This window comes from Haliotis rufescens, unplaced genomic scaffold (genome assembly GCF_023055435.1).
Source record: "Haliotis rufescens isolate VD_foot unplaced genomic scaffold, xgHalRufe1.0.p SCAF_25, whole genome shotgun sequence".
Classification (NCBI taxonomy): domain Eukaryota; kingdom Metazoa; phylum Mollusca; class Gastropoda; order Lepetellida; family Haliotidae; genus Haliotis; species Haliotis rufescens.
In genome coordinates, this window is record NW_025963946.1 from 6033069 (window position 1) to 6045575 (window position 12507).

Below are 12507 nucleotides of genomic sequence, written 5' to 3' on the forward strand. Positions count from 1 at the left end.
TTATGTTTTCTGCAATATTGATGCTCTATCTCTATTGTGTATCTTCATTCCTTTTTTATTTATTAGTATTTTTAAGCAGGTTTTATGGATCTTGTACATAGGCTTCAGACCTATGGACCCGTGAAGATCAGGGTTAGAATGGGTCTTCAGCAACCCATGTTTGCCGTAAGAGGCGACTAACGGGATTGGGTGGTCAGGCTCACTGACTTGGTTGATGCATGTCATCATCCCAATTGCGTAGACTCGATTATTTACAGACTGCAGTCATATAGCTGGAATATTGCTGAGTGTGGCGTTAAACAAAAAAAACCAAAAAACAATCAGACCTGTGAAGATCTGGGTGAGAATAGGTCTTCAGCAACCCCTTGTTGTAAGAGGGGCGGTCGGGTAGCCTAGTGGTTAAAGCGTTTGCTCGTCACGCTGTTGACCCGGGTTTGATTCCTGACATGGGTACGATGTGTGAAGCCAATTTCTGGTGTCCCCCGCTGTGATATTGCTAAAAGCGGCGTAAAACCATGCTATCTCACTCAATTGTTGTAAGAGGCGACTAACAGGATCGGGTATTCAGCCTTGCTGACGTGGTTGATGCATGTCATCAATCCAAATTAGGTGGATCAAATCTCATGATGTCAATCACTGGATTGTCTGGTCCAGACTAGATTATTTACAGACCGCCGTCATATAGCTGGAATATTGCTGAGTGTGGCGTTAAACAACAAACAAAACAAAACATAGGTTTCATGAATGAAACATATAACTATTTTGAGTATTTTGTTTTGTTAAAATCAGTATTTTGTACACCCTTTTTTAAGATATTAAATATTTAATGATATTTTTCAAAGAAATCTGTCTTTGTATTATTCCTTGGATGGAAGAAAAGTCCAGCCCCTATTGTGGGCTATGCTCCTCAGATGGTAGGGATCAAAGCTACCAGTTTCAGCCCCTATTAAGGGCTATGGTACCCAGATGGTAGGGATGAAAGCTATCAGTTCCAGCCTCTATTGTGGGCTATGCTACCCAGATGATAGGGATCAAAGCTACCAGTACCAGCCCCTATTAGGGGCTATGGTAACCAGATGGTAGAAATCAAAGCTACCAGTTTCAGCCCCTATTAAGGGCTATGGTACCCAGATGGTAGGGATGAATGCTATCAGTTCCAGCCTCTATTGTGGGCTATGCTACCCAGATGGTAGGGATGAAAGCTATCAGTTCCAGCCCCTATTAGGGGCTATGCTACCCAGATGGTAGGGATCAAAGCTACCAGTTTCAGCCTCTATTGTGGGCTATGCTACCTAGATGGTAGGAATCAAAGCTATCAGTTCCAGCCCTTATTAGGGGCTATGGTACTCAGATGGTAGGGATGAATGCTACCAGTTCCAGCCCCTATTAGGGGCAATGCTACCTAGATGGTAGGAATCAAAGCTATCAGTTCCAGCCCCTATTAGGGGCTATGGTACCCAGATGGTAGGGATCAAAGCTACCAGTTCCAGCCCCTATTAGGGGCCATGCTACCTAGATGGTAGGAATCAAAGCTATCAGTTCCAGCCCCTATTAGGGGCTATGGTACCCAGATGGTAGGGATCAAAGCTACCAGTTCCAGCCCCTATTAGGGGCCATGCTACCTAGATGGTAGGAATCAAAGCTATCAGTTCCAGACCCTATTAGGGGCCATGCTACCTAGATGGTAGGAATCAAAGCTATCAGTTCCAGCCCCTATTAGGGGCTATGGTACCCAGATGGTAGGGATCAAAGCTACCAGTTCCAGCCCCTATTAGGGGCCATGCTACCTAGATGGTAGGAATCAAAGCTATCAGTTTCAGCCCCTATTAAGGGCTATGGTACCCAGATGGTAGGAATCAAAGCTACCAGTTTCAGCCCCTTTAAGGTCTATGGTACCCAGATGGTAGGAATCAAAGCTACCAGTTTCAGCCCCTATTAGGGGCTATGGTACCCAGATGGTAGGAATCAAAGCTACCAGTTTCAGCCCCTATTAGAGGCCATGCTACCCAGATGGTAGGGATCAAAGTTACCAGTTCGAGCCCCTATTAGGGGCTATGGTACCCAGATGGTAGGAATCAAAGCTACCAGTTCCAGCCCCTAATAGGGGCTATGGTACCCAGATGGTAGGAATCAAAGCTACCAGTTCCAGCCCCTATTAAGGGCTATGGTACCCAGATGGTAGGAATCAAAGCTACCAGTTCCAGCCCCTATTAGGGGCCATGCTACCCAGATGGTAGGGATCAAAGTTACCAGTTCCAGCCCCTATTAGGGGCTATGGTACTCAGATGGTAGGGATCAAAGCTACCAGTTCCAGCCCCTATTAAGGGCTATGGTACCCAGATGGTAGGAATCAAAGCTACCAGTTCCAGCCCCTATTAAGGGCTATGGTACCCAGATGGTAGGGATGAAAGCTATCAGTTCCAGCCTCTATTGTGGGCTATGCTACCCAGATGGTAGGGATCAAAGCTACCAGTTTCAGCCTCTATTGTGGGCTATGCTACCCGGATGGTAGGGATCAAAGCTACCAGTTTCAGCCTCTATTGTGGGCTATGCTACCCAGATGGTAGGGATCAAAGCAACCAGTTTCAGCCCCTATTAAGGGCTATGGTACCCAGATGGTAGGGATGAAAGCTATCAGTTCCAGCCTCTATTGTGGGCTATGCTACCTAGATGGTAGGGATGAAAGCTATCAGTTCCAGCCCTTATTAGGGGCTATGCTACCCAGATGGTAGGGATCAAAGCTACCAGTTTCAGCCTCTAATAAGGGCTATGCTACCTAGATGGTAGGAATCAAAGCTATCAGTTCCAGCCCTTATTAGGGGCTATGGTACCCAGATGGTAGGGATGAAAGCTACCAGTTCCAGCCCCTTTTAGGGGCCATGCTACCTAGATGGTAGGAATCAAAGCTATCAGTTCCAGCCCCTATTAGGGGCTATGGTACCCAGATGGTAGGGATCAAAACTATCAGTTCCAGCCCCTATTAGGGGCTATGGTACCCAGATGGTAGGGATGAAAGCTACCAGTTCCAGCCCCTATTAGGGGCCATGCTACCCAGATGGTAGGAATCAAAGCTACCAGTTCCAGCCCCTATTAGGGGCTATGGTACCCAGATGGTAGGAATCAAAGCTACCAGTTCCAGCCCCTATTAAGGGCTATGGTACCCAGATGGTAGGGATCAAAGCTACCAGTTCCAGCCCTTATTAGGGGCTATGGTACCTAGATGGTAGGAATCAAAGCTACCAGTTCCAGCCCCTATTAGGGGCTATGGTACCCAGATGGTAGGAATCAAAGCTACCAGTTCCAGCCCCTATTAGGGGCTATGGTACCCAGATGGTAGGGATGAAAGCTACCAGTTCCAGCCCCTATTAGGGGCTATGGTACCCAGATGGTAGGGATCAAAGCTACCAGTTCCAGCCCCTATTAGGGGCTATGGTACCCAGATGGTAGGGATCAAAGCTACCAGTTCCAGCCCCTATTAGGGGCTATGGTACCCAGATGGTAGGGATCAAAGCTACCAGTTCCAGCCCCTATTAGGGGCTATGGTACCCAGATGGTAGGGATCAAAGCTACCAGTTCCAGCCCCTATTAGGGGCTATGGTACCCAGATGGTAGGAATCAAAGTTACCAGTTCCAGCCCCTATTAGGGGCCATGCTACCCAGATGGTAGGGATCAAAGCTACCAGTTCCAGCCCCTATTAGGGGCCATGCTACCCAGATGGTAGGGATCAAAGCTACCAGTTCCAGCCCCTATTAGGGGCCATGCTACCCAGATGGTAGGGATCAAAGCTACCAGTTCCAGCCCCTATTAGGGGCCATGCTACCCAGATGGTAGGGATCAAAGCTACCAGTTCCAGCCCCTATTAGGGGCCATGCTACCCAGATGGTAGGGAACAAAGCTACCAGTTCCAGCCCCTATTAGGGGCCATGCTACCCAGATGGTAGGGATCAAAGCTACCAGTTCCAGCCCCTATTAGGGGCCATGCTACCCAGATGGTAGGGATCAAAGCTACCAGTTCCAGCCCCTATTAGGGGCCATGCTACCCAGATGGTAGGGATCAAAGCTACCAGTTCCAGCCCCTATTAGGGGCCATGCTACCCAGATGGTAGGGATCAAAGCTACCAGTTCCAGCCCCTATTAGGGGCCATGCTACCCAGATGGTAGGGATCAAAGCTACCAGTTCCAGCCTCCACAAGACCAAGGAGCGTCAATTCCAATTTGGAATGAACGTTGAATTGCTTTGGAAAGATCGCTCATTCCAACCTTTCCAAAGCTTGGAAGGATCGATCTTTACGGAAAATCCAAAATTGGATTAGCAACATTTCCAAACATATTTCCAACACAGGAAATGTTAGGAATGACTTGGAATTGTTTGGAATTGTTTGGAAGTATGTTTTGAAGGAACAAGTTAAAATATGTTGTATTAGTAATTTGAACAATAAAAAGACTATGAATTATCTATTGAGTTTAAATTATAAATAATAAATAATAAACTTATCTCAAACATTCACTACTTGTCTGTCTAGCGAGGGGCTTTTTCAGTCGCATTCTCCCTAAGGTGAGAGAGAGACCCGCACTTGCCTCGACAAGACAATAATAGGTCTCAAGATGAAGTATTCGGCTGGACGGCAGCTGCCATATAATTATAAAACAGACAATCGTCTTGGCGGCTCACATGTAAGTGCGCCGACATGTGCCTAAGATCATAAAATGGACAATCTTTGGTAACATCTAATTTATTGTTGTCTCACGCAAGAGCTTTGAATAATTCTGTTGATTGAACAATTGGAATTCATATCCCAAGTCCCGATTATTCAAACAACTGTCAAACCATTTATTGCCATGTACGCACATGTACACATGTACACAGGAAGTCAGCGCTGTCTGAGGCTCCAGGTAAATAAAATTAACATCGTGGTTATATGACGGGAGATCAAACGAACCGTGAACCAGGGGCATGCGACGTAATTACACCTAAAGGTGGTAGAACCAGGGTATTGTCTCTTGAACTGGCTAATTAACCGTACATAAAATTGGTAAATATACTCTTAAAAAAAGAAACCGGACATAGATGTAAAACCACTTTTTTGCCAAATATCTAACATAATTACATTAAATGAGAACCAAATAAGTCAAACAGAAAGATGATGTGTCTATAATTCGCGAAAACACATGCAAAGCACATAAACGTATAGTCCGTTTGACTCCAAATGAGAACGATGAATTGCAAAATAACTCGAAATCCAGAAGAGTGTATGAAACATCAATACGGTACTTGACCATGAATACCCTGTACCCAAAAAAATCTGAATTTTGTTTATTTTAAGACCCATTTGGAGTCAAACGGACTGTAGCGTTTGGGGATCAATTTTACAGCTTCATCCAAACGCAACCGCCTGTAAAAAACGTGCAGCACAGGATGCACAGGATGCACAGGATGCACAGGATGCTGCATTTATGAATGGCAGCACATCCAACAGCGTGTTATTGACAACTTGATTTGCATCTATGGGTCGTCGGTGACAAGCGGTGATTGATGCACGTGGTGGGCACAACCGATACTGACATTTACTGTACCCCTGTGACATTTACTGTATCGTGTACGTGTGTCTGTCTAGGAGACACGATTAATGTTTTGAACATTGTGTACATTGATCTTCAAACAGTGTTTCAATTATGGTTTCTGTGTCCTATTTTGAAACAATCGCATTATATTACATTTTGAAAGTCACTGTCAAGTTTCTTTTTTTGAAGAGTATATATTCGTTTTGACACCCGTAATTCGTGCACATCCTGGCTCATAAGCAGAATACAGACAATTTATAACTGCCAAATACACATGCATGTTCAGGCTCCAGGCCATAAAAACCAAAAACCCAAAAAAACCGCCCCAAACTAATACAACAGATAATTAAAAGCACCAACAATCTACGTAAACTAGGTAAAGACATAGAAATAGTTTGGATCCCTGCCCAAGTTGGAGTGTTTGGCAACGAACACGCAGACAAAGCAGCGAAATCAGCACTAAACTCGGAAGAAGTAAGCAGCAACCTACCAATATCAAAAAACGAAATTAAAAGTATCACAAAGGAAAAAATCTTCCGAAAGTGGCAAAATAACAATCAGAAATCTGATTGCAAACTAAAACACCTTCTACAAAAGCCACTCAAAAAACCATAAATCCATCATAAAACCAAAAAGATTGACAGAGTAATAACTAAACTACAAACAGGCCACACTAAGTTAAACTCTCACATACACCAAATTAAAAAAACACCAAACCGGTAAATGCCCCCACTGCAACTTAAAAGAAACGCCCGAACACGTAATACTCCCGTGTGCGACATACGCTATGGTGTAATTTATTACAGGCGGAAAGCGCACGTTAAATCTCCTATAACAGTCAGTCAGACGTAATACTCCCGTGTGCGACATACGCTATGGTGTAATTTATTACAGGCGGAAAGCGCACGTTAAATCTCCTATAACAGTCAGTCGGACGTAATACTCCCGTGTGCGACATACGCTACAGTGTAATTTATTACAGGCGGAAAGCGCACGTTAAATCTCCTATAACAGTCAGTCAGACGTAATACTCCCTTGTGCGACATACGCTACAGTGTAATTTATTACAGGCGGAAAGCGCACGTTAAAGCTCCAATGGAACGAACGAACATAATACTATATTGCACACATTGCCAGCAACACAGAAAAACACTCCAATCCACACTAAATTGCAACAATCAAATGATACAGCAACTGTACTGAACCCCCTAAATGACTTACAAACCTTTAAAGCACTAGGCATATATCTATTCAAAACAGGCCTACTTGGCCGCATTTAAAAAAATAATACAAAAAACAAGCTGCCAATAAACCCTAAAATTCTAAACCTATAACCCCCTTTTAGTCTCCCCCCCAAAAAAAATCCCCAAATTGTTCTCCAAATTAAGTAAGCAACCCTAAAGAGCCCCACCTAGGTTACCTCACCTTTTCGGACATACCCTTTTCAACCAAACACCAAATAGCCTGGCGGGCCCGTGCGCGAAATACGCATATGTCGGAAAGCGCACGTTAAATTCCTTAAGTAAGTAAGCAAGCAAGCAAGCAAGCATGTTCTGATGAGGATGTGAATGATGATGATTCTATCTGTCAATATCTATCTTCTAAACTACTCCATGGTATGTCAGTGCTGAGCTGACCCAGCTGTCCTCTTTCTGCAACCAGGCAGGAGGTGGTGCAGATGACGTGACACCTGTCACTCGTCTCGTCCGTGATACGATAGACTACTCCATGGTATGTCAGTGCTGAGCTGACCCAGCTGTCCTCTTTCGGCAACCAGGCAGGAGGTGGTGCAGATGTGACACCTGTCACTCGTCTCGTCCGTGGTACGATAGACTACTCCATGGTATGGCAGTGCTGAGCTGACCCAGCTGTCCTCTTTCTGCAACCAGGCAGGAGGTGGTGCAGATGACGTGACACCTGTCACTCGTCTCGTCCGTGGTACGATAGACTACTCCATGGTATGTCAGTGCTGAGCTGACCCAGCTGTCCTCTTTCTGCAACCAGGCAGGAGGTGGTGCAGATGTGACAACTGTCACTCGTCTCGTGGTACGATAAACTACTCCATGGTATGTCAGTGCTGAGCTGACCCCGCTTTCCTCTTTCTGCAACCAGGCAGGAGGTGGTGCAGATGACGTGACACCTGTCACTCGTCTCGTCCGTGGTACGATAGACTACTCCATGGTATGTCAGTGCTGAGCTGACCCCGCTGTCCTCTTTCTGCAACCTGGCAGGTGGTGGTGCAGATGTGACACCTGTCACTCGTCTCGTCCGTGGTACGATAGACTACTCCATGGTATGTCAGTGCTGAGCTGACCCAGCTGTCCTCTTTCTGCAACCAGGCAGGAGGTGGTGCAGATGTGACACCTGTCACTCGTCTCGTCCGTGGTACGATAGACTACTCCATGGTATGTCAGTGCTGAGCTGACCCAGCTGTCCTCTTTCTGCAACCAGGCAGGAGGTGGTGCAGATGACGTGACACCTGTCACTCGTCTCGTCCGTGGTACGATAGACTACTCCATGGTATGTCAGTGCTGAGCTGACCCAGCTGTCCTCTTTCTGCAACCAGGCAGGAGGTGGTGCAGATGTGACACCTGTCACTCGTCTCGTGGTACGATAAACTACTCCATGGTATGTCAGTGCTGAGCTGACCCAGCTGTCCTCTTTCTGCAACCAGGCAGGAGGTGGTGCAGATGTGACACCTGTCACTCGTCTCGTCCGTGGTACGATAGACTACTCCATGGTATGTCAGTGCTGAGCTGACCCAGCTGTCCTCTTTCTGCAACCAGGCAGGAGGTGGTGCAGATGACGTGACACCTGTCACTCGTCTCGTCCGTGGTACGATAGACTACTCCATGGTATGTCAGTGCTGAGCTGACCCAGCTGTCCTCTTTCTGCAACCAGGCAGGAGGTGGTGCAGATGTGACACCTGTCACTCGTCTCGTGGTACGATAGACTACTCCATGGTATGTCAGTGCTGAGCTGACCCAGCTGTCCTCTTTCTGCAACCAGGCAGGAGGTGGTGCAGATGACGTGACACCTGTCACTCGTCTCGTCCGTGGTACGATAGACTACTCCATGGTATGTCAGTGCTGAGCTGACCCCGCTGTCCTCTTTCTGCAACCTGGCAGGTGGTGGTGCAGATGTGACACCTGTCACTCGTCTCGTCCTTGGTACGATAGACTACTCCATGGTATGTCAGTGCTGAGCTGACCCAGCTGTCCTCTTTCTGCAACCAGGCAGGAGGTGGTGCAGATGTGACACCTGTCACTCGTCTCGTCCGTGGTACGATAGACTACTCCATGGTATGTCAGTGCTGAGCTGACCCAGCTGTCCTCTTTCTGCAACCAGGCAGGAGGTGGTGCAGATGTGACACCTGTCACTCGTCTCGTCCGTGGTACGATAGACTACTCCATGGTATGTCAGTGCTGAGCTGACCCAGCTGTCCTCTTTCTGCAACCAGGCAGGAGGTGGTGCAGATGACGTGACACCTGTCACTCGTCTCGTCCGTGGTACGATAGACTACTCCATGGTATGTCAGTGCTGAGCTGACCCAGCTGTCCTCTTTCTGCAACCAGGCAGGAGGTGGTGCAGATGTGACACCTGTCACTCGTCTCGTCCGTGGTACGATAGACTACTCCATGGTATGTCAGTGCTGAGCTGACCCAGCTGTCCTCTTTCTGCAACCAGGCAGGTGGTGGTGCAGATGTGACACCTGTCACTCGTCTCGTGGTACGATAAACTACTCCATGGTATGTCAGTGCTGAGCTGACCCAGCTGTCCTCTTTCTGCAACCAGGCAGGAGGTGGTGCAGATGTGACACCTGTCACTCGTCTCGTCCGTGGTACGATAGACTACTCCATGGTATGTCAGTGCTGAGCTGACCCAGCTGTCCTCTTTCTGCAACCAGGCAGGAGGTGGTGCAGATGTGACACCTGTCACTCGTCTCGTCCGTGATACGATAGACTACTCCATGGTATGTCAGTGCTGAGCTGACCCAGCTGTCCTCTTTCTGCAACCAGGCAGGAGGTGGTGCAGATGACGTGACACCTGTCACTCGTCTCGTCCGTGGTACGATAGACTACTCCATGGTATGTCAGTGCTGAGCTGACCCAGCTGTCATCTTTCTGCAACCAGGCAGGAGGTGGTGCAGATGTGACACCTGTCACTCGTCTCGTCCGTGGTACGATAGACTACTCCATGGTATGTCAGTGCTGAGCTGACCCAGCTGTCCTCTTTCTGCAATCAGGCAGGAGGTGGTGCAGATGTGACACCTGTCACTCGTCTCGTCCGTGGTACGATAGACTACTCCATGGTATGTCAGTGCTGAGCTGACCCAGCTGTCCTCTTTCTGCAACCAGGCAGGAGGTGGTGCAGATGTGACACCTGTCACTCGTCTCGTCCGTGGTACGATAGACTACTCCATGGTATGTCAGTGCTGAGCTGACCCAGCTGTCCTCTTTCTGCAACCTGGCAGGAGGTGGTGCAGATGTGACACCTGTCACTCGTCTCGTCCGTGGTACGACGGACGCTGCTGTCTTGGCTGTTTTACAAAATGTCTCGTCGGCTACTTTTTAGCGGCCCTCATTTCGTGACTCTCCCTCTCCCTCCTTCTCACATTGAAGACCCGGTTGCCATCCTCGTCGACCGAACTCTCTTCTGAAGACATGAGCTGCGCTTTTTTCATAACTCGAACGCACTTGGTCTTTGTGTGAGGAGGCAGTTCCGATTTTTCAATTCCGGTTACACGGTTTCTGCTTTTCTAAAAACAAAACCGTTCACTTTATAACACCCACCTTTCTTCAACACGAAATAAAACGAAATAAAATGTTTTGTTTTGAGTCACTAAAAATCGAAATTCTGTAATTTGGGAAGAAATATATATCTAAATGAATATTAGGAAATTGCATGGGTGGCGTCAAGAGTGGGACTCAACCCCAAAATAGTAGGAGAATATGAACTTTACTAAGTGTTGTCCCAAATATGACATTTGTTACATTTGACCACTTTCTGAAATGGTATTTGTGTGTTCATGTGTTGTTTAGTGTCGGTTGTTTTGCTTGTACACTCCAGGAAGTGGGCGGTGTTCCAATATTTATAATGTATTTTTTACAAAATAGTGATACAATCTAGTAGTAAATAGGGATTATAATGTTTTCGAAAACTCTGAACGGTGAAACTGAGTATTCATGATGTTTATTTTACAGAGTTTCTAATATAGAGAACTCACAGTTGTCCAATTCCCTGAAATCCGTAAAACATCTTGACGGAATGCGGATAAACAAAGGCCTTCTCCATACCCCAAGGGAGCTCAGAAATACTCACCACTAATGAGAAGAAACAATAAAGCGCTATTAAAATATCTTATTACCATATCTAGCTGACTACCGTTACAGGGATCATACTCGACTTTTATATTAAATTTAGTACCTGATTTGCGCACTGTTCTTTATTTGCTGCAATTTCGTGGTTTGACAAATTTTCGTACAGGTATGTGTCAGCTGTGTAAAAACGAAATATTTTGGCATAATTAAAAGAAACTCTTCTTGAAAGCATATCGCACGAGGTTCTCTACTTTCCGTGTATATATTATGACTTAAATGACGTCTGATATTGACAAGTTACAATTATTTGTTCATTGGAACATTTAGCTCTCTTTCACTTACCCAGCCTTGTAACAAGTGGATAATGTATCAACTGTTTTACGCTAATTTCTATTTAAGAAGTTTTCTGTGGCCTTCCCTGAAGCACAAACATCATATTTTGCTACCGTTTCAGTGTGACGTAAAACAACATTTCTTGCTTGCTTTCTTATCTCACTCACTCACTCACTGTAATATCAACCCTTCACTCATTCTAATATCATCCCCATCCTCTTTTTTGTAATAGCTATACTCTTATGTACTCACAGCGCTGTTTCTTAGATAAGGGCATATCCAATCTGTCATGAATCTGAAACAAAATAACGTATTCTAAAAGTTACATACATTACAATTGGACAAAATAGTAACTACATACTTGTATGAACAATTGGTTCAAATTCCATTTGCAGCGGTGTTAGATGTGTGAGGATATATACTACATATAGGCCTATACATGCACGTATATAGGCGAATTGTTCACAGCTATGCGAGCTGTTTATGTGCGCTTCTCAAAACTATTTAAGTGGCAAGCATTAATTATTATGAGTTAATTTTTGAGATAGCGATATGTAATATCATCTCTAATTAGACATATCCGGGTAAATTTATATGTATTTGTACAGGCGGTCGCGACAACAGACAAGGTTCGACATATCGGTACATTCGAGATACACAGGGTTCGACTATACATGTTGAAAACGCAAAAGTAGTATGTGTACACAAAATGATTTTACCGAGGTGACGGTTTTTAAAGGATTACATGACTTCGACCTGCATGACCTCGGCATTTTCTCTCCCCTTCAATATTAATATGGTGACTAATCCTTTAACTTATGACTGGCAGACTGCTATCCACGTACATCACACTCACTGAGTCACGAAATGCTTTCTGGCATGGTAGAAAATGAAATCTTCCACCACTTTGAGGAGAGTCGTTCCTGAAAAATATATGAATTGAGTGACAGCAGTTTTTGTGATGTTTCGGTCACCCGTACAACCATTAGGGCAGAACTATGTATTACAACTTTGGTTTAGCCAAATGTCACTGTAGTAGGAAGATACCATTTATCTGTAACAAACTTAACATGTAACTGAGTATTTGAGTGTTGAGATGGTATTTCCAAACAACGGCAAATTAATGGGCGTTGACAACATTCGTGAAGTCACAATAGAGATATATTTACAACAGCCTTGATGTGAGATATTGCTCTGCTCCTCTCCAGCGTTTTGTCGTTAGAAATACAGCACATGTCTCTTGAACTCTTCAGGTACATCCTCTGCACCAGTCGTTAGAAATACAGCACA

At 45.6% G+C, this 12507-nt stretch overlaps 1 protein-coding gene across 2 annotated transcripts in view; it reads left to right on the forward strand.

Moving 5' to 3' along the window:
* The window catches only part of LOC124150055 (nuclear GTPase SLIP-GC-like), a 66271-nt gene that overhangs the window by 1927 nt on the left and 51837 nt on the right, over positions 1 to 12507 (forward strand). The window lies entirely within an intron of this gene.